Here is an 18838-nt window from a genome sequence, read left to right as displayed (position 1 = left end):
ATATACACACATACACACACATGCACACACACATATTCACACACATACACACATGCACACACACATATACACACACACATGCACATACACACACACACACACACACACGCACACACACACATACATACACACACGTGTATATATATTCCCAATATATGATCTTCTCAGTTTGTATATTGTTGCTTGATTGCATGTTCTCAGGGCTGACCGTTTTGTAGTGGATAACCAAGTGGTGTGTTCTTCTCCGGGGAAGATTATTTCTCCCACTCTGCCAGTTCTTTAGTTGCCTATAATATTTTTGTATAGCGTTGAGGCCTCTTGTTCTTCCCCCACGTACTTTAGCACATGCATTTCTGTTGTTCTTGATCAGTTCATGTGTAGGCAGCCATGTTGATGAGACTTTATGAGTGTGACTTCTCCACTTACAAGGACAGTCTCAGAAACACATACAAAAAATTTTTGAACCTCTCTGATTTTTACAATCAGTATCCCCTACCTCCTTCATCAATATTCCTGGAGTCTTAGCAGCAAGAGTTGTAAATATATCCATTGGGACTGGGCTCCACAGCGCTGCATTCCTATTGCTTGTGGTTTTCTAAAATGCTTTCTCTGCGTCGCAAATAGTGAGTTTCCTTAATAGGAGTGAAGTCTACACTTATCTGTGGTTATGTCGTTTCTTTATAACAGCATCTCTCATCAGTTTGGACTTTGAAGGCATCCCTTACATTCTGATTGTGCCATCCTCACCATCTCAGCTCCTTGTTGAATCTGAGTAAATAAATGCCTGAAACACCTTCAAAGATGTGACAGAGCTCAGGTAAATGAGACAAATGTATTTTATAAGTGCTGTGCTTTGATTTATGTTACAAAAACTCTCAAGCAAGGGAGGGATAGTAAGGTACTTTTGAAGTCAACCCAGGTTAAAGCTGTCATATCTCTGTTTAATGCTTGACATCTTCCTGAATTATATTTGACAGATTTTATAATGTCAGGAGAGTAAAACAGTTACTGGCAATTCATGGTGAACACATTTAAATCATTTAGATATAACTCACTCCTTTATATACCATCAGAATTTACTCCAAAGGAAGCATGCGTTTCAAAGTAAAAGAGAGAGGTACATTTTAAATTATGAATTAAAAAGAAAGCATTTGGACAAAATGTCCCAAGGCCTGAACTCAAATACACTAATTAGTTCTTTATCAGTTCAGTATGCTTTGCCAAAACAACCTTCTGCTTGCCTTCAGTCTTGTTTTTCAGTGAAGATCAAGTTTTGGATATCTTTCATGAAGACCTGGAAGACAAACAGGAAAAAACAAAATAGAACAGAGAATTATCTGTACACGATGAGACAAAGCATGATGGGACAAAGCTTGGGTTGTGTTTGTATCTCAAAGCAGATGGCAGTCACAGACTTTTACAGAGTTTACATGAAGATAACCCTGTGGGCCCATCTCTGCTTGGAAACACTTGCCACTGTGGCAACTGCATTCCGTACATTCTTCCATCTTACTGTACCTCACCACAGTCAGAATACTGGCAAGCATCTATGGATACAGGCAAAGGTAGCCGAGTCTAATCCACAAAAATTATGGGAAAGGAGTAGAGAAATGATATGTGAAAATATGCCATTCTTAGGAAGAGCATGAAAAAAAACAGTAGGGGTGTGTTCCTTTGATACTGGTAGTGAATCTCAAAGGTTCGTCTTTACATATATACATATTTTCTTTAAATATTCATCTCCAGACACAATCACACTAGGTTGAGTGTTTCTACATGAATTTGGGGAAGTGTGTTATGATTTGTTTCATAAGGTTCTCTGAGTCACCTTCAATGAAATCTAAAATCCCAAGTATCTCAGGAAACCAATGTTAAATTGTTTTTTATTGTTTAGACTTTAATAGACCAAATGACCTAAGAAAGTTATGAAATGTTGGCCCAGGATAATAGCTATGAAAATATAAAAAGAATCAGTTCAGCTGGATTAGAATAACATGGGTTCAATCAGAAAGATACCCAGACAAAACAGACAGCTGTCTATACTAGAGTATAGAAGAAAGTTTTCTAGAATATGGATTTTCAGAGTACAATTAAATTTGGCATTTTGGTAGATTTCAGCAAAACATCATCTGTATTTTTAAAATGTATTTAAACCTTTTTAATTTAAATTTTATTTTAAAATAAGTGTGTCTTTATGCTTGTGTGAGTTCCTTTGCACCCTATCACCTTGTTCAATGCCTACAGAAGCCAGATGAGGAGGTCAGATTTCCTGGAAAGGAGTTGCAGGTGCTTGTGAGCTGTCTGATATAGGTGCTAGGAACAAAAGTTGACTTCTCTGCAAGAGCAGTGTGTGCTCTCAACTGCTGAGTCTTATCTCTGTCTCCTACATCATCTTGTATTTTACTGTAATTTTGGGGTTTTGGGGGGTGGGGTGGGGAGGTTGAGCCAGGGTTTCTCTTTGTAGCCCTGGCCATCCTGGAACTTACTCTGTAGACCTGGCTGTCCTTAAGCTCACAGAGATTGATTCCCTCTGCCACCCTAGTGCTGGGACTGAAGGCTGTGCCCTGACCTGTGTTCATTTTTTTTTAATATAAAAAGATTATAGCACGTGGAGAACATCCAATGATATTTTTCTTTGTATCCTTTGGTGCATGGGAAGGATTTGATTCATTTCCACAGCTTTTATTTCCTGTGCTTTTTGCTTTCTGTTATATTAGCCTGCTAGAGTCATTATATGGGCTGATTTGAAAAGCTGAGCAACAGTCAATATGCTGGTTGTACTATTGTAAATATATTTTACAATAGTGTTGAGAAATACTGTTTTTCTTCTTCCTCGAATCCCTTTGGCATGTACAGGAAAAGTTTAACTCTGGTTTCACCTCTTCATTGCTTCAAATTCTAGGAAAGAAAATCCACTACAAATTCCTTTACATATTTCATATAGTGCTTTCCTGGAACTGTCTGGAGTTTATAGTTTTATTTTTTTTAATTGTATCTTTTTAGGAAGTTACATGTTTTACCGTTCCATGTTCCTGATGTTATCTGCCATTTTCCCACTCTATATTCCCTAAAATTAATTCAATTTCACCTCTAGAATGTCATCACTTCCTAGTCTAATTTAGACATGGTAATTTACTGTGACTAGTATTGATTATGTGAAAGTTTGTGTTAGTTGGATTTTCTAATCCATTTTTCATTCTTTTATATTTTTATAGATCCTGGTTTTTATTTTCTCTCCTGATCATGCTACCTCCTCTGTAGAATCCTTTTGCCTTCACTCTTTCTTCTGAAAGTCATGTCATTATGTTTCACAAGATCTGGTTATTTTCTGCCTTTCACAGCTTTCATCCTGAGATAAAAATTCAAAACGTCTTTCAGTGGTGAAATTCATTCTTTTCTTGACCTAATGTTTTCTTTCTTTTGATATTTCTCCTTATTTCATCATGGCATATCAGTTCTTATCCAATTAGCGAAATGGTGCCTCCTAAGACTAGAAAACACTGTTGGGATGATGTCACAGATGGTCATGGGCGCCGGTTCAGACGTTTATGCAGATATGCTGCCACTGTGCCAAGTGTTAAGACTGAATTTGCCATTGGTTCCACAACTAGGAGAAGAAAAGTTAGATATAAGGTAAGAAAGAAATAGAATCCACAAGGGTATATGAGAATCTGTTGGAAAGACCTGAGCTGCTGTTTTTGTCTCATTTCCAATGTTATGACATACACACCTGTAAAGGAAGAGTTACTATTAGGTATTAGCATGTGTACTGGAGGCTGATGTATAGGAATTGGCAAGAGCTGAAAGACCTGTTGGCCTGGCTTCTGCACGCCCAGAAGATGCCCTAACAGATCAGTAACAACATATGCAAGCTGCAGAAGAGTCTAGAACTCTGACAACTCTTGTGTTAACAACCAGCACATAACTCACATCATTCAAGTCTTAACTAGTGGCCCTCTCTCTCTCTCTCTCTCTCTCTCCCTCTCTCTATCTATCTATCTATCTATCTATCTATCTATCTATCTATCTATCTATATATATATATATATACCTCTTCTGGTGTGTCTGGGCATCAGATCTCATTACAGATGGTTGTGAGCCACCATGTGGTTGCTGGAATTAGAACTCAGGACCTCTGATAGAGCAGTCAGTGCTCTTAACCTCTGAGCCATCTCTCCAACCCAACTAGTGTCTCTCTTGAGCCATTATATGTAAACACCATATGAAAACATACATTCTACAGACCTGCCTTAATCTTTCTTTTTTTAGGACTATGCTGGCACACAAAGCTTTTTAATTTCCAAATAAAATGACCACCAAATCGTCTTTCAGCTTAATGAATGACCACATAGTATTCACCAAAGGTGGTTACAGTCACATGGAGTTTTGTTGTATTATGTTTCTATTATTTTGGTGTGGTTTCACCTTTTTAAAATGTTTTAATTTGGTCTTTGTATTCTATGTATCCTGAGAACTACTCCAAGTAGGGTTTTTTGTTTTGTTTTGTTTGTTTGATTTTTTTTTTTTTTTTGAGACAGGGTTTCTCTGTATAGCCCTGGCTGTCCTGGAACTCACTCTGTAGACCAGGCTTGCTTTGAACTCAGAAATCTGCCTGCCTCTGCCTCTGCCTCCCAAGTGCTGGGATTAAAGATGTGTGCCACATGCCCAGCTGTTTAATCATTCTTATTTTAACTTACTACCAAGGGAAGAAGGATTCAAAGTGTATGTGTTTCACCACTGGTTCAAGCTCAAGTTCTTGCATTTTTTGTTGTTGTTATTGTTGTTTGTTTTGTGAATACACTAAAACATGATTTTTTTTCAAAATTTAGTGTTTAGTAATAGACTCAGTTGAACAATATACTAATACAAATACCAAACTGATTTCCTCTTCTTATAGCTGTGGTTTTGAAAACCACACGATATCACTCAAGGGACTAACGAAATGAAACGTTCTGTGCTTTAGTTCAGTCTTATGATTAGAGTCACATAAAATTATCAACAAAAATAATTGTTGAAAAACTTTCTAGATATTTTCTGTGACCCATTTTAGCATTCAATATTATTCTGAGTTTTAGCTGCTTCATTTGGAAGGATTTGGCTTTGTTTTCTGGTCCTTGGCCCTATGTCTATATGGCTCAGGTCCTCCTCTTTCCCATTTTCGCATAAGAAAACTAAATGTGGCAACTCATCATGTTTACTAAAGGATCTTGTTCACCATTTTGAAGTACCAGTGACATTTATTGAACAGATCCTTGAAAACTGTGGCCATGTATTTTGGGTTTGCCAAACTCTTACCTAAAGCAAAATTGCAATAGGAAAAGAAATACTTAAAAATGCCTATGCAGTCATTTTTAATTAATGGATATTCTTTGTCAGGAAGGTAAAGTTTAATATTTCTTTGAATGTGAAGTTAAATGTTAATGAATTATTATTCTTTGTAAAAAAAAAGTAGGTCCTTTTTATACTTTATAACTCAGTATGGAAAATATAAGTCTCAGCTTTGATTGTTGTGTGGCAGCTAGGCATCATGAAATCTGTCCTTTGTTGTAATGAGTCTATCTTTACCCTGAACACATATGTTTTAAGATACTTTGTGTCATTTAAGATGCATATGCCCTTGTACTGAATTGTGGAATGTAGCAACACACCCCAAGAGCAGATTATTCAAAGCAGCTTCATAACAGCAAACTTAGAAATGTCAAGCAGATTTAGAATAGACTGATGATTTTGGTCTCCATTAAGTTTTATTCAGCATCTGTATGAGGCACTTTGGTTCCTGCCTTTCCATATTCACAACATTTAAGGAAAGACATTTTTTTTTTTTTGGTTGAAAAATTCAGAAGCTGCGTGAACAGCTCATGGATGGCACAGATCAATCGATGCAGACGAAATAGGCCACTCCTAGATACCGCTGAGTGACAAGCTGCTGTTGATGAGGTTGCGCCTGGGATTTGAATGAGCCTGATAGAATTCAAGAAGGCTACAGAGACTGGAGATAAAGCATAAGGCAACCTTTTCATTTGGAATGAAACCTTTTCATTTGGACTAATTTTATAAATTTTGATTTTTTTATTGTTTGATCATATTATGTCAGGAAAACCATTACACCATTTTTACCCTTGTATTGATCCTTTCTCTGTTTTCCACGTCCTTATGCTGGACAATATATGCAATACTATGTATGAATTCAGTCATTTTTTTTTCTATAAGAAAGATATTTTAAAGGTAAGTCACTTTCAAAGAAATATTTCTGCCAGACGGAAAATGTAGACATAGTCTTATGGAATATAATTGAATACCTCAATACTATTTATAAAATATATACAAGAAGACTAAAAGATACAGAGGAGAAGCCAGATTAGCTAAGATTTGGACTCCAAAGAGACATGGTAGGGAGTTCTATTAGTTTGATTTTTGTTGTATGTATGTGAGACTTGAAGAGGATTAGAATTCTCAGAAACCATCAAAAAAAAATCACAATCGCTGTAAAGGCTAAGTAGGACATTTAAATTCCATTCTTGCCTTACTAGTGTAAGTAAAGATGTCCTCCAAACTTTTGCAAGAGTAATGCCAGAGAAAACTAAGCGGGAAACTGCAGCTTTCAGTCCTGCTAAGGCTGATCAGCTGCTCTGGTATCTTCGCTGGTATCAAGAATTACCACGAAGGGACTTTGTGCTTTCACATCCTCCCAGTCATAAATAGGATCTCCCCACATTCTTTCTAATGATTCCAGAGAAGACATAGTGGTGTTAAGGATTATCCCCCAAGAGCTTGGGATTTCACATTCACCCAAAAACAAAGATAATACCCCCCATTTTCTTTGCAGTGGTGCAAGGGAAAGCCTTAGAGGGAAAGTCCTTGGTGGATGGTCATCATTGTCCATGTCCTGTTCCTCTCTGTAATAGTACAAAGGAGACACCAACGGGGGCAATAAAGTTCATCTAGTCTTTCTTACCAGAGTAAGAATGTGCTAAGGATCAGTGGTGAAAGCGAATACCCTTACCGCTATTCAATAAAGAGAAGGAGCCTTCTCTCCTTTGTGTGTTAATGGAACTTAAGTTGGAGACCTGAAATTTTACCTTTACCTCCACCACACATACTTCCAGAATAGCATAGTTTTAATCCCTGCAGAGGAAAGCCAATAAAACTGCCAGAAATATTTAGGTTTTACTAAGACAACCACTCACCATGACAACAATGAAGGATATTTCTAATAGAATGCACAAATTCAGCCAATGGATGCCAATACAAAGAGAAAGCAGATGGTAGGATTGAAGGGCCAAAATTCAATGCAGTCATCTAAAATTACCCTTTAGCCATCAGTTAGAACCACATTGGAAAAAAAAAGAGTGAGAAGTCACTTTGTTGGGAAAAAAGAAGACCGTATTTCTATTTATATAAGAATAAGACTAAAAATGTAAAAAGTAAACTGGGGCTGGAGAGACACTAAAAAGAGTACGTTCTGCTCTTCCATAGAATCCAGCATCCGTGTTGGCAATTGATAATCATCCTAGCCATACAAATTGAAACCACAAGATATAATCTCATCATGGCTAGGATTACTGTTATTAGAAAGTCAAAATATCTTCACATGGTGCAGATGTGGAGAAGTGGAAATGCTCACATACCTCAACTGATAATTCAAATTTAGTACAGCCATTCCATAAGACAGGGTCCTTCAAAGGCTAGAAATATAGTGAGATGTGCCAAGAGTTAGAAGCGCACTTTCCATATGCCCTAGTAATCATACTACTTGCCATATAAACCCACGGGACTTAAAATCAATGTCAGAGATACCTGAATTCATTTATTTTTCATTGCACTCTTCCTAGCTATCTAGATATTAGATTAACTGATCAATTCATTGAAAGATAAATGAATAAGGAAATGTGTTACATTTATTTATAGACACAGTGGGTATTATTTGACCATTAGAAAACATTACATTACATTTGCAGATATTTAGATTGAACTGGGAAACAAGTTACGTCAGGCAATAGAGGAAAAAAAAAGAAAGAAAGAAAGCTCATGCTTTTACTTACATATGGAAGCTGAGAGATTGATTAAGAAAGGAAATACAGTTTAGAATATGAGTTCACAGAGTGTAGAGAAGGCTCTGTTATTTCAATATCAGTAGTTAGTTATTTATATTTCAATGGTTTGTCAGCAACCTTCACAGTAAATGTTATATGTGCTCCAATTCTTAATGCTATTTGGAAAAAAAAAAGGCTTTAGTGAGAGCCTTTTCGCTCCCCATATCACTTAACTTTCCCTCCCTGCATACCTTTCCTCAGTTGGTTTGAGGTCCTTCTAGGATGCTTATAGGGTCTTTTGTCATCGTCCTAAGAAATCATGCAGCAAAATACAACAGAGTGAAGTTGATGACAACCACTGTCTCATACTTTCCCCCTTCCAAGTGCAGTATACACCCATGTTAGAGCTTCATTGAGGGGCCCATTTGGCAATAAATGAGGTTCTTCGATTTAGCACTTAAAAAATGGAATCCTTACGATAGCCAGGCAATTGGCTAGGAAAGTGATTCCTTGGGCAACAGGATGTGGATGTGACATGATAACTAACCATTGGATTTAGATGGGTGAGGGATCCTAAATCATAGGAACAAATCAGCTCTACGTGGCTAGCTATCTGACTAGGGAGTCAAACAAATGTGTTGCTTCAAGCTACTAACTTTCAGATTAATTTGTTTCATGGTAACAAATAAATAGCATTAACAGTAACAGCTCTAAAGTGTTTGACTAAGGGTTATTAAATCTACTAGATGTAGCATGCCATTTCATGTTTATGAACTGACTGAATGTATTCATATAAGGAAAACTTGAATTTCTCTCAGCTGGCAAAAGGTGCGTGTACAATATCTGAGTGTCTTACTGCTGGGATGCCAGAGCCCACCCGGTTGGCAGCTTTAGGGGAGACAGGACACAATCCCAGGATCTCTAGCCCAGCCAGAGCAAAAAGTTCCACGGGGCTCTGGTCTGCCAAAGTGTTACAGGTCTCAGGGGCGAAGCTTGGGCAGGGTAGGCGGCCAGATCTCTTCCACTACCATTGTACATCCAGTGCTAGTGAACACAGTAGCAAGCTACAGTAGAAGGCCATACCCAACACAAAGCTGGGGCAAGTAGTGAGGCAAGCAACCGCTGCCAAGAGTGAAAGCCATGCCTGCAGAAACTCTAGAGTGTCACACAGCTCAGTGAAACAGCCACCCTTTGACAACTCTTGATGAAATAACTCCTACATTTTATTCCCTGTGGACCTTATTAACATTTCAGGGGTAATATGGGAGCCAGGGATAGATGTTTTCCATGTTTGAGTCTAAGATGTTAGGGATGCTGCGATTGTATAGGGAAAGACTTCAGGTGTTGTCTGTATATGGCTGGTTGTCATGGCTCTTTCAATGGGGTGTCCTGGTTATAAGTTCCAGGACAGGTAGAACCTGGCCAGGAGTTAGTTCTGATGCTTGCCATCCTCAGTTATGAGATTGACCAGATTATTGAACCTGCTTCAAGCTTACTAGTTCTTCTGTCTGGTGGCAGAATTGGTATTAGGTCTTCTTTGAAGGTCTGATAAAATTCTGCACTAAAACCATCTGGTCCTAGGCTTTTTTGGTTGGGAGAATTTTAATGATTAACTCTGAGGTAGTAGCTGTCTTTGCCTGTGAGCCAGGTTTCCAGTATGAAGCAAAAGGTTGGGTCCTGTTTAAGTAGCTAGTCTGTTAGTCTATGTCTTTTTATTGGGGAATTGAATACATTGATGTTAAAAAGATATTAGGGAAAAAATATTGTAACTCCCTGTTATTTTTGTTGTTAGGGGTGGAATTATGTTTATGTGGCTATCTTCTTTTCTGTTTGTTGAAAGAAGATCATTTTCTTGCTTTTTCTAGGGTGTAGTTTCTGTCTTTGTGTTGGAGTTTTCCATCTATTATCCTATGTAGGGCTGGATTTGTGGAAATATATTGTGTAAATGTTGTTTTGTGTGGAATATTTGGTTTCTCCATCTACGGTAATTGAGAGTTTTGCTGGGTATAGTAGCCTGGGCTGGCATTTGTGTTCTCTTAGGGTCTGTATGACATCTGCCCAGGATCTTCTGGCTTTCACAGTCTCTGGTGAAAAGTTTGGTGTAATTCTGATAGGTCTGCCTTTATATGTTACTTGACCTTTTTCCCTTACTGCCTTTAATATTCTTTCTTTGTTTTGTGCATTTGCTGTTTTGACTATTATATGACTGGTGGAATTTCTTTTCTGGTCTAATCTATTTGGAGTTCTGTAGACTTTGTGTATGTTCATGGGCATCTCTTTCTTTAGGTTAGGGAAGTTTTCTTCTATAATTTTGTTGAAGTTATTTACTGGCCCTTTAAGTTGGGAATCTTTGCTCTCTTTTATACCCACTGTCCTTAGGTTTGGTCTTCTCATTATGTCCTGGATTTCTTGGATGTTTTGTGTTAGGAGCTTTTTGCATTTTGCATTTTCTTCAACTGTTGTGTCAATGTTTTCTATGGTATCTTCTGCACCTGAGATTCTCTCTTCTATCTCTTGTATACTATTGGTTATGCTTGCATCTACGACTCCTGATCTCTTTTCTAGGTTTTATAACTCCAGGGCTGTCTCCCTCTGTGATTTCTTTATTGTTTCTATTTCTATTTTTAGATTCTGGATGACTTTGTTCAATTCCTTCATCTATTTGTTTGTGTTTTTCTGTAATTTTTTAAAGGGATTTTTGTGTTTCCTCTTTAATAGCTTCTATCTGTTTACCTGTGTTCTCCTGTATTTCTTTAAGGGAGTTATTTTGTCCTTCTTTAAGTCCTCTATAATCATCATGCAATGTGACTTAAAGTCAGAGTCTTTCTTTTCTGGTGTGTTGGGATATCCAGTGCTTGCTGTGGTGGGAGAACTGGTTTCTGATGGTGTCAAATAACCTTGGTTTCTTTTGCTTATATTCTTGCCCTAGCCTCTTGCCATCTGGTTATCTCTGTTGTTAGCCATTTTTTGCTGTCTGTGACTGTGGCTTGTCCTGCCCGTAAGCCTGTGTGTCAGCACATTTGGGAGACTAGTTCTCTCAAGGAGCAATTTGTGTACGGAGAGCTATGTCACAGGGTCACCTCGGGGTGCAGATGGAAACTGGAAGGATCCTGTCCCTTGCTGTTTCTTGGTTTCTGTGTCCTAATGGCTCTGCGTGGGAGCCTCTTGGGCCAGGAAGTGGTGGTCTCACCTGTGATCTCAGGTGTGCCAGCAATTTGGGAGAACAAATCTCTTGTTGCAGGATATGGGTATGGAGAGCTATGGCACAGGGTCTGCTCCAGGTACAGACATATATCACAAGAATCCTGTCCAAGGCTGCTTCTATAGGATCCTGTGTCCTCTGAGCAGAAGTGATAGTCCTACTTGTGCTCACAGGTGTGTCAGTAGTCCTGGGCGAATAATTCTCTCCTTGCAGGACCTGGTTATGCAGAGCTGTGGCACAGGAGCAGCTCTGGGCACAGATGGAAACTGGATAGATCCCCTCATGATTTATTCTTATCTATTATATTTCACCAATGTCATTGCAAATAGATGTATTAAGTGCTTTAAAAATCTGTCTAAGTTAGTATATTTCTTAACTCTTAACCCCAATTCTGAACTTCTTATAGTGTCTTAGTATGACTTATTGGAGGAGATCTCAGTCCAGAAACCAACAGTTTTAGAAGTTATTCAAATATATTTTTAATATGTATCATTTGGGAGAAATAGATGTTTCATCAATAGTTATGACAGTATTCTTGAATCGTGAAAACTGATTTTGTCTTTTACATATGAGAACATTCTCTTTGTTTTGCACTGATAATGCAAAACCAACACATTCAGTGTATCTTCTCATTCAATATTTTGTTTTAAAGAGTGGATTAGTTATTGTCATGGTACCTCACTTGGATGAGCCACTGATTTGTCTGCATCCTCTCTTAATGTATATAAGAACATGTAGACTTTCTCATCAAACCATAATTCTATAGGAATGATTTATAGAAATACAGATGTTCCCTGATTTATGGATATTTACCTTGTAATTTTTTGACCATAGAATGATAGAAAAGCAATATATACTTAGGAGTATCTATTGTTTGAATGTGAATGCTTTCCTAATACAGTGGTATGGAACTTGCTACTCTCTTGACATGCTGAGCAGCATCCCTAATCTGAACGTCATGAGTTAGTCATGAGAAAGTAAACTAAATGTTTTTTTTTTTAATTAGGTATTTTCCTCATTTACATTTTCAATGCTATCCCAAAGGTCCCCCATACCCACCCCCCCCAGTCCCTTACCCACCCACTCCCCCTTTTTGGCCCTGGCGTTCCCCTGTACTGGGGCATATAAAGTTTGCAAGTCCAATGGGCCTCTCTTTGCAGTGATGGCCGACTAGGCCATCTTTTGATACATATGCAGCTAAAGACAAGAGCTCCTGGGTACTGGTTAGTTCATATTGTTGTTCCACCTATAGGGTTGCAGTTCCCTATAGCTTCTTGGGTAATTTCTCTAGCTCCTCCATTAGGGGCCTTGTGACCCATCCAATAGCTGACTGTGATCATCCACTTCTGTGTTTGCTAGGCCCCAGCATAGTCTCACAAGAGAGAGCTATAACTGGGTCCTTTCAGCGAAATCTTGCTAGTGTATGCAATGGTGTCAGCATTTGGAAGCTGATTATGGGATGGATCCCTGCATATGGCAGTCACTAGATGGTCTATCCTTTCGTCACAGCTCCAAATTTTGTCTCTGTAACTCCTTCTATGGGTGTTTTGTTCACATTTCTAAGAAAGGGCAAAGTGTCCACACTTTGGTCTTCGTTCTTCTTGAATTTCATGCGTTTGGCAAGTTGTATCTTGGGTATCCTAAGTTTCTGGGCTATTATCCACTTATCAGTGAGTACATATTGTGCAAGTTCCTTTGTGATTGGGTTACTTCACTCAGGATGATACCCTCCAGGTCCATCCATTTGCCTAGGAATTTCATAAATTCATTTTTTTAATAGCTGAGTAGTATTCCATTGTGTAAATATACCACATTTTCTGTATCCATTCCTCTGTTGAGGGACATCTGGGTTCTTTCCATCTTCTGGCTATTATAAACAAGGCTGCTATGAACATAGTGGAACATGTGTTCTTCTTACCGGTTGGGACATCTTCTGGATATATGCCCAGGAGAGGTATTGCAGGATCCTCCGGTAGTACTATGTCCAATTTTCTGAGGAACCGCCAGACTGATTTCCAGAGTGGTTGTACAAGCTTGCAATCCCACCAACAATGGAGGAGTGTTCCCCTTTCTCCACATCCTCGCCAACATCTGCTGTCACCTGAGTTTTTGATCTTAGCCATTCTGACTGGAGTGAGGTGGAATCTCAGTGTTGTTTTGATTTGCATTTCCCTGATGATTAAGGATGTTGAACATTTTTTCAGGTGTTTCTCTGCCATTCGGTATTCCTCAGGTGAGAATTCTTTGTTCAGCTCTGAGCCCCATTTTTTAATGGGGTTATTTGATTTTCTGGAGTCCACCTTCTTGAGTTCTTTATATATATTGGATATTAGTCCCCTATCCGATTTGGGGTAGGTAAAAATCCTTTCCCAATCTGTTGGTGGCCTTTTTTGTCTTATTGACGGTGTCTTTTGCTTTGCAGAAGCTTTGCAATTTTATGAGGTCCCGTTTAATATACGGAAATCCATCAATGTAATCCAGTATATAAACAAACTCAAAGACAAAAACCACATGATCATCTCGTTAGATGCTGAGAAAGCATTTGACAAAATCCAACACCCATTCATGATAAAAGTCTTGGAAAGATCAGGAATTCAAGGCCCATACCTAAACATGATAAAAGCAATCTACAGCAAACCAATAGCCAGCATCAAAGTAAATGGTGAGAAGCTGGAAGCAATCCCACTAAAATCAGAGACTAGACAAGGCTGTCCACTCTCGCCCTACCTATTCAACATTGTACTTGAAGTCCTAGCCAGAGCAATTAGACACCAAAAGGAGATCAAGGGGATACAAATTGGAAAGGAAGAAGTCAAAATATCACTTTTTGCAGATGATATGATAGTATATATAAGTGACCCTAAAAATTCCACCAGAGAACTCCTAAGCCTGATAAACAGCTTCAATGAAGTAGCTGGATATAAAATTAACTCACACAAGTCAATGGCCTTTCTGTATACAAAGGATAAACAGGCTGAGAAAGAAATTAGGAAAACAACACTCTTCTCAATAGTCACAAATAATATAAAATATCTTGGCGTGACTCTAACTAAGGAAGTGAAAGATCTGTATGATAAGAACTTCAAGTCTCTAAAGAAAGAAATTAAAGAAGATCTCAGAAGATGGAAAGATCTCCCATGCTCATGGATTGGCAGGATCAACATTGTAAAAATGGCTATCTTGCCAAAAGCAATCTACAGATTCAATGCAATCCCCATCAAAATTCCAACTCAATTCTTCAACGAATTAGAAAGGGCAATCGGCAGATTCATCTGGAATAACAAAAAACGGAGGATAGCAAAAACTCTTCTCAAGGATAAAAGAACCTCTGGTGGAATCACCATGCCGGACCTAAAACTGTACTACAGAGCAATTGTGATCAAAACTGCATGGTACTGGTATAGTGACAGACAAGTAGACCAATGGAACAGAATTGAAGACCCAGAGATGAACCCACACACCTATGGTCACTTGATCTTTGACAAGGGAACTAAAACCATCCAGTGGAAAAAAGACAGCATTTTCAACAAATGGTGCTGGCACAACTGGCAGTTATCATGTAGAAGAATGCGAATTGATCCATTTCTATCTCCTTGTACTAAGGTCAAATCTAAGTGGATTAAGGAACTCCACATAAAACCAGAGACACTGAAACTTATAGAGGAGAAAGTAGGGAAAAGCCTCGAAGATATGGGTACAGGGGAAAAATTCCTGAATAGAACAGCAATGGCTTGTGCTGTAAGATCAAGAAACTAAATGTTTTAAAGTACATTGTGTTAATACGATTCTTAGTAACTTTGGTATGCTAAATGCATTTTGAATTATGTTAAGTCAATTTCAAAAGACATTCATTTTGTTTGCAAGTTAATTGTTGGTGAGAGAACAAGAATGAACGAATAATGGTGAGTGAATGAAATATCAGAATTAAGGCCTAAGTATAGAAAGTCAGTCACTGGTGGCATGCCTTTGCTGAATATGCCTGTATGTTCCTTTCTGTCACTCTGCTTCCCAGTTGTCATGAAGCGAACACATTTTACTTCACTCTGTCCTATATTCATCTATTATTATGTTTCTCCCATGTTATAGATCTATTCTAGTTTATTATCGATTGCTATGGCAAAATATCCAGACAAAAAACAAGTTAAGGCCCAAAGGAGGTTAATTCATTTTACAGCTTCTGGTTAAAGTCCATCACTTTGGGGAAAACAAGACAGCATCTTTAAACAGAAAACCATATCACATTCAAAGTCAAGAGCAGAGAGAAATATATACATCCATGATTAGTTGCTTGTTGCTTTATTATATTCACCTTGATCTCTAGTTCAGGGCCTCCTGTCTAGGAAATGGTATCTCCATAGCTGATTGGGTTTTTGCATATCAATTAACTTAATATGTTCCCCCATGATATTCCTTCATGTAGACAATCTGTCTTTGAGATTTTCTGTTGAGCTGATTCTTGGTTGTGTCAATTTGGCAATTAAAATTAGCCATTATTGGGTCTAATATAGTTTACAGTGAAACCTCACAAAATGAGCCAGATTTTGATCTTCAATTTGTTTTGCTTGGGTTCTTCTATAGTATCATAAGCTACTGCAAAAATTGGTGAGAAGAGGTGAGGCTATGTGTCAAAATCCTTAGGAAGGAATTTGAGTAGGGAGCTTGAATATTTTGGAAAAGATAGTAAGAAAGGGTTTTGAATAGTGTGAGGAAAACTAGAGCATTTGTGGCTCAGAACACCCAAATGATGATGTTATTGTGGGGCATAAAAGGCATCAATTATAGGGATTAAAAGCCAGACACAGGATTTCAGATGCAAATACTAATACTTCTCTAATACTAGGTATCATTTTCATTAAATTATGGAAAAGAATTTACCAACATTTTGTTTGAGTCTCTTTAATTTGAGCGAGGCTGAATTTGAAAGCAACAAGATAGTTTGTCAAAGGAAATGTCAAGAATTTACTGCATTCTGGCAGGCGTGTGGTTATTATCAGCTGCATTTGGTCAAATTTACATGAAAATCAGGAGCAAAGGAGTAGACCAGAAAAAATGTCAAAATATGAAGTTGGGCTAGAAAAGGGAAGTATGCTTGATATTGAGGCCAAGAGGGTACGGTTAAGAGATTTTAAACTTGTGGTTGGGAAGCCTGTGATATAGCTTTGTGGGAGGAATTTGAAGTTTGGATGAGCAAGTGAGCAAGGACACAATGCTGAAATTGTTGGAGCTCAGACACCTGGATGCTGATGTGAATGTGGGGAAAGGCCAGACTCACAGAGTTTCAGATGGATGGGAAGTGTTTGGAGGATAAGATTAGAATCCGTTTGCTGTCAATTCTGGCAAAGAATATCTGAATTACTAACAAATTAACATGTCATGTTAGTAGATAGATGAATGTCCTTATGAATATATTATTATATGCAGTGTATATATTGGCTTTTAGAAGGAGAAGAAAAGTTGCCTCCAGAGAAATCATCCATTTGGTTAAGATTATGAAAATCCAAGCCTAGACATGAATTTACAACTTTTCTTCTGAAATCATTCATTCTTTTTGGAAAATAGGATGGGAACAAAAGAGGAAGAAGGAAAGGAAAGATTGTGTTTAACATGATAAGGCTTTGAAATTAGCTCCTGCATATGATCCATTGTGTAATGAAGTTTTGATCAATAACATACTGCCACAATCTTAGATAATTTAGCATTATATTTTCCTTACAGTAATAAAATTAAAGAAACGAATTCCGTTAATCAGTTGAGCATGTCAGTGTTTTTGTTTCATAACTGTCAATTTTCCAGTCTCCAACTGCAACCACTTTTCTCTTGAATGAAAGGAACAGATTTGTTTGCATTTTATTTCTTATGAATGGGAACTTGCAGTTCATGCTCTATGAATGGATCACTAAGTGCTTAATCCAACATTTCAGCATCATTTCTTTCCTAATGCACACTGCATACAAGCAAATTGATTCTAACTAGACAGTTATTTTTCCTTTCTATTTTTAAAAGTCATTAAGTAATGCTTCTTGGAAGAAGACTCTGTCTTAAGTGTTCCACTGTTGAAAGTAAATGAAAAAAAATTCATTGAAGAGAGTGTTTCCTTCTGTGGTATGATTTTGAGAAATCAAATAACTATAGCCATCATTATAGAAAATTATTATGTTTTATTTGTCTATACCATATACAGCCTCATATCTAGATAGTCATGCAATCATACCATTTCATGTTAAGAATGGTGGTGAAAAAATTTCATTCGCATTGCCATTGAATTAAAGTACAGTTTATTAACAGTTGTGTGTGTGTGTGTGTGTGTGTGTGTGTGTGTGTGTGTGTGTGTTTGTAATTTGAGCTTGCTTCTTTGAATAAATTGTTGTTCACAATTTTTTTCTTAGCAAAGCAAGAGGAGTCCTACTGCTCTGTTCTTCCACTGGGAAATAATTTGTCAATTTATTTATTTTTTTAATCTTTGAGTCAGGTCTTTATTAATTATGAGGCCCTTTAGCTCTGACTGTCATAATCAATCTGAACAGAACATTTAGTGACATGGACATGCCATTTTCTGATATACTAGAGGTAAAAATATTTAGTGAGTTACATAAAAGAATTATTTCAACTGTTCATTAAAGAACATAAAAATAGCACATTATTTTCATCAGCTTCATAGAAGTATATGTATATGCATATTTATATGTAAAATTATTGGGCCCATTTTTTAGAGTAATGACATTTATTTATAAAACTGAGAATTCTTCAATAAACAAACATGTTAAACTGTTTACTTACTTTCTGTTTAGCAATATTTGAGAGTTGGCATATAGTTAATGAACCATTGCTGCATAATAATACTGCTATTAACTGGTGGTTTTATGTACTCTGTGTGATTGCTCTTAGAGGTTTTAGTACCCTTTGCATTTGGCTGTTTGTAATAGTATATGGTTATGGGCAAACTTTATATGATGAGGTCTGACTGTATAGATATTTATTATTCTAGTACTTTTCTTCATTGACTCTGAGAGAAGAAATTTGTTATGCAACCACAGAATTTTCTGAATTGGGGTTTGTGGCTCATTGTCTGAAGTATGGTCTAGACAATTTAAAATTCCTCAATTCTGAACATGCTGCATAGAATAAATTGCCAACTTGAATGCTGATTTAGCTGAGACATTGGATTTCATATTTCAGTGCTGCATTCCATTTGATTATACTAGATGTTGGACACAGAAGTACAACCCTGGTGTCCTGAATCCATGATAGCCATGAGTTTGTACTGCTTGGATACAACCCAGACAACCTTGAAGCCTGTCCAGCACAGTTAATATAAATTCCATGATCATCAGCACTGTGCAAGTGCTTCCCTGCTTGTTTCACAGTAAATACCAAAATGAAGAACAGCATCCTCAATTAGTTAAATTCTTCTGGTGTATTGGTTATATCCTTGAAGCTGTTTTGGTTGTTTTGGTAATATAGTTAATTGATACAAGATATTAAGGATATTTAATATTCTACTAGTTGAAAAATATTCAAGGATACACAATTGCTTCCAGGAAATTTTGAAAAAGACTAAAAGGTACATATTAGTCTTTAAACTTAGATATGAAAATGCAATTCA

General features: G+C 37.4%; 1 long non-coding RNA gene across 2 annotated transcripts in view; it reads right to left on the bottom strand.

The window, feature by feature from the left end:
* Positions 1 to 818: 818 nt before the first annotated feature.
* Positions 819 to 18838, bottom strand: part of Gm32624 (predicted gene, 32624) — a 60461-nt gene continuing 42441 nt past the window's right edge. For both annotated transcript variants that reach the window (NR_169089.1, NR_169090.1), the window contains one exon: positions 819 to 1294. This is a non-coding gene — a long non-coding RNA (predicted gene, 32624). The remainder of the gene's footprint in view (positions 1295 to 18838) is intronic.

This window comes from Mus musculus, chromosome 16 (genome assembly GCF_000001635.26).
Source record: "Mus musculus strain C57BL/6J chromosome 16, GRCm38.p6 C57BL/6J".
NCBI lineage: Eukaryota > Metazoa > Chordata > Mammalia > Rodentia > Muridae > Mus > Mus musculus.
Note: the sequence above shows the minus strand (reverse complement) of the source record. Positions and strands in the feature narration are given on the sequence as shown.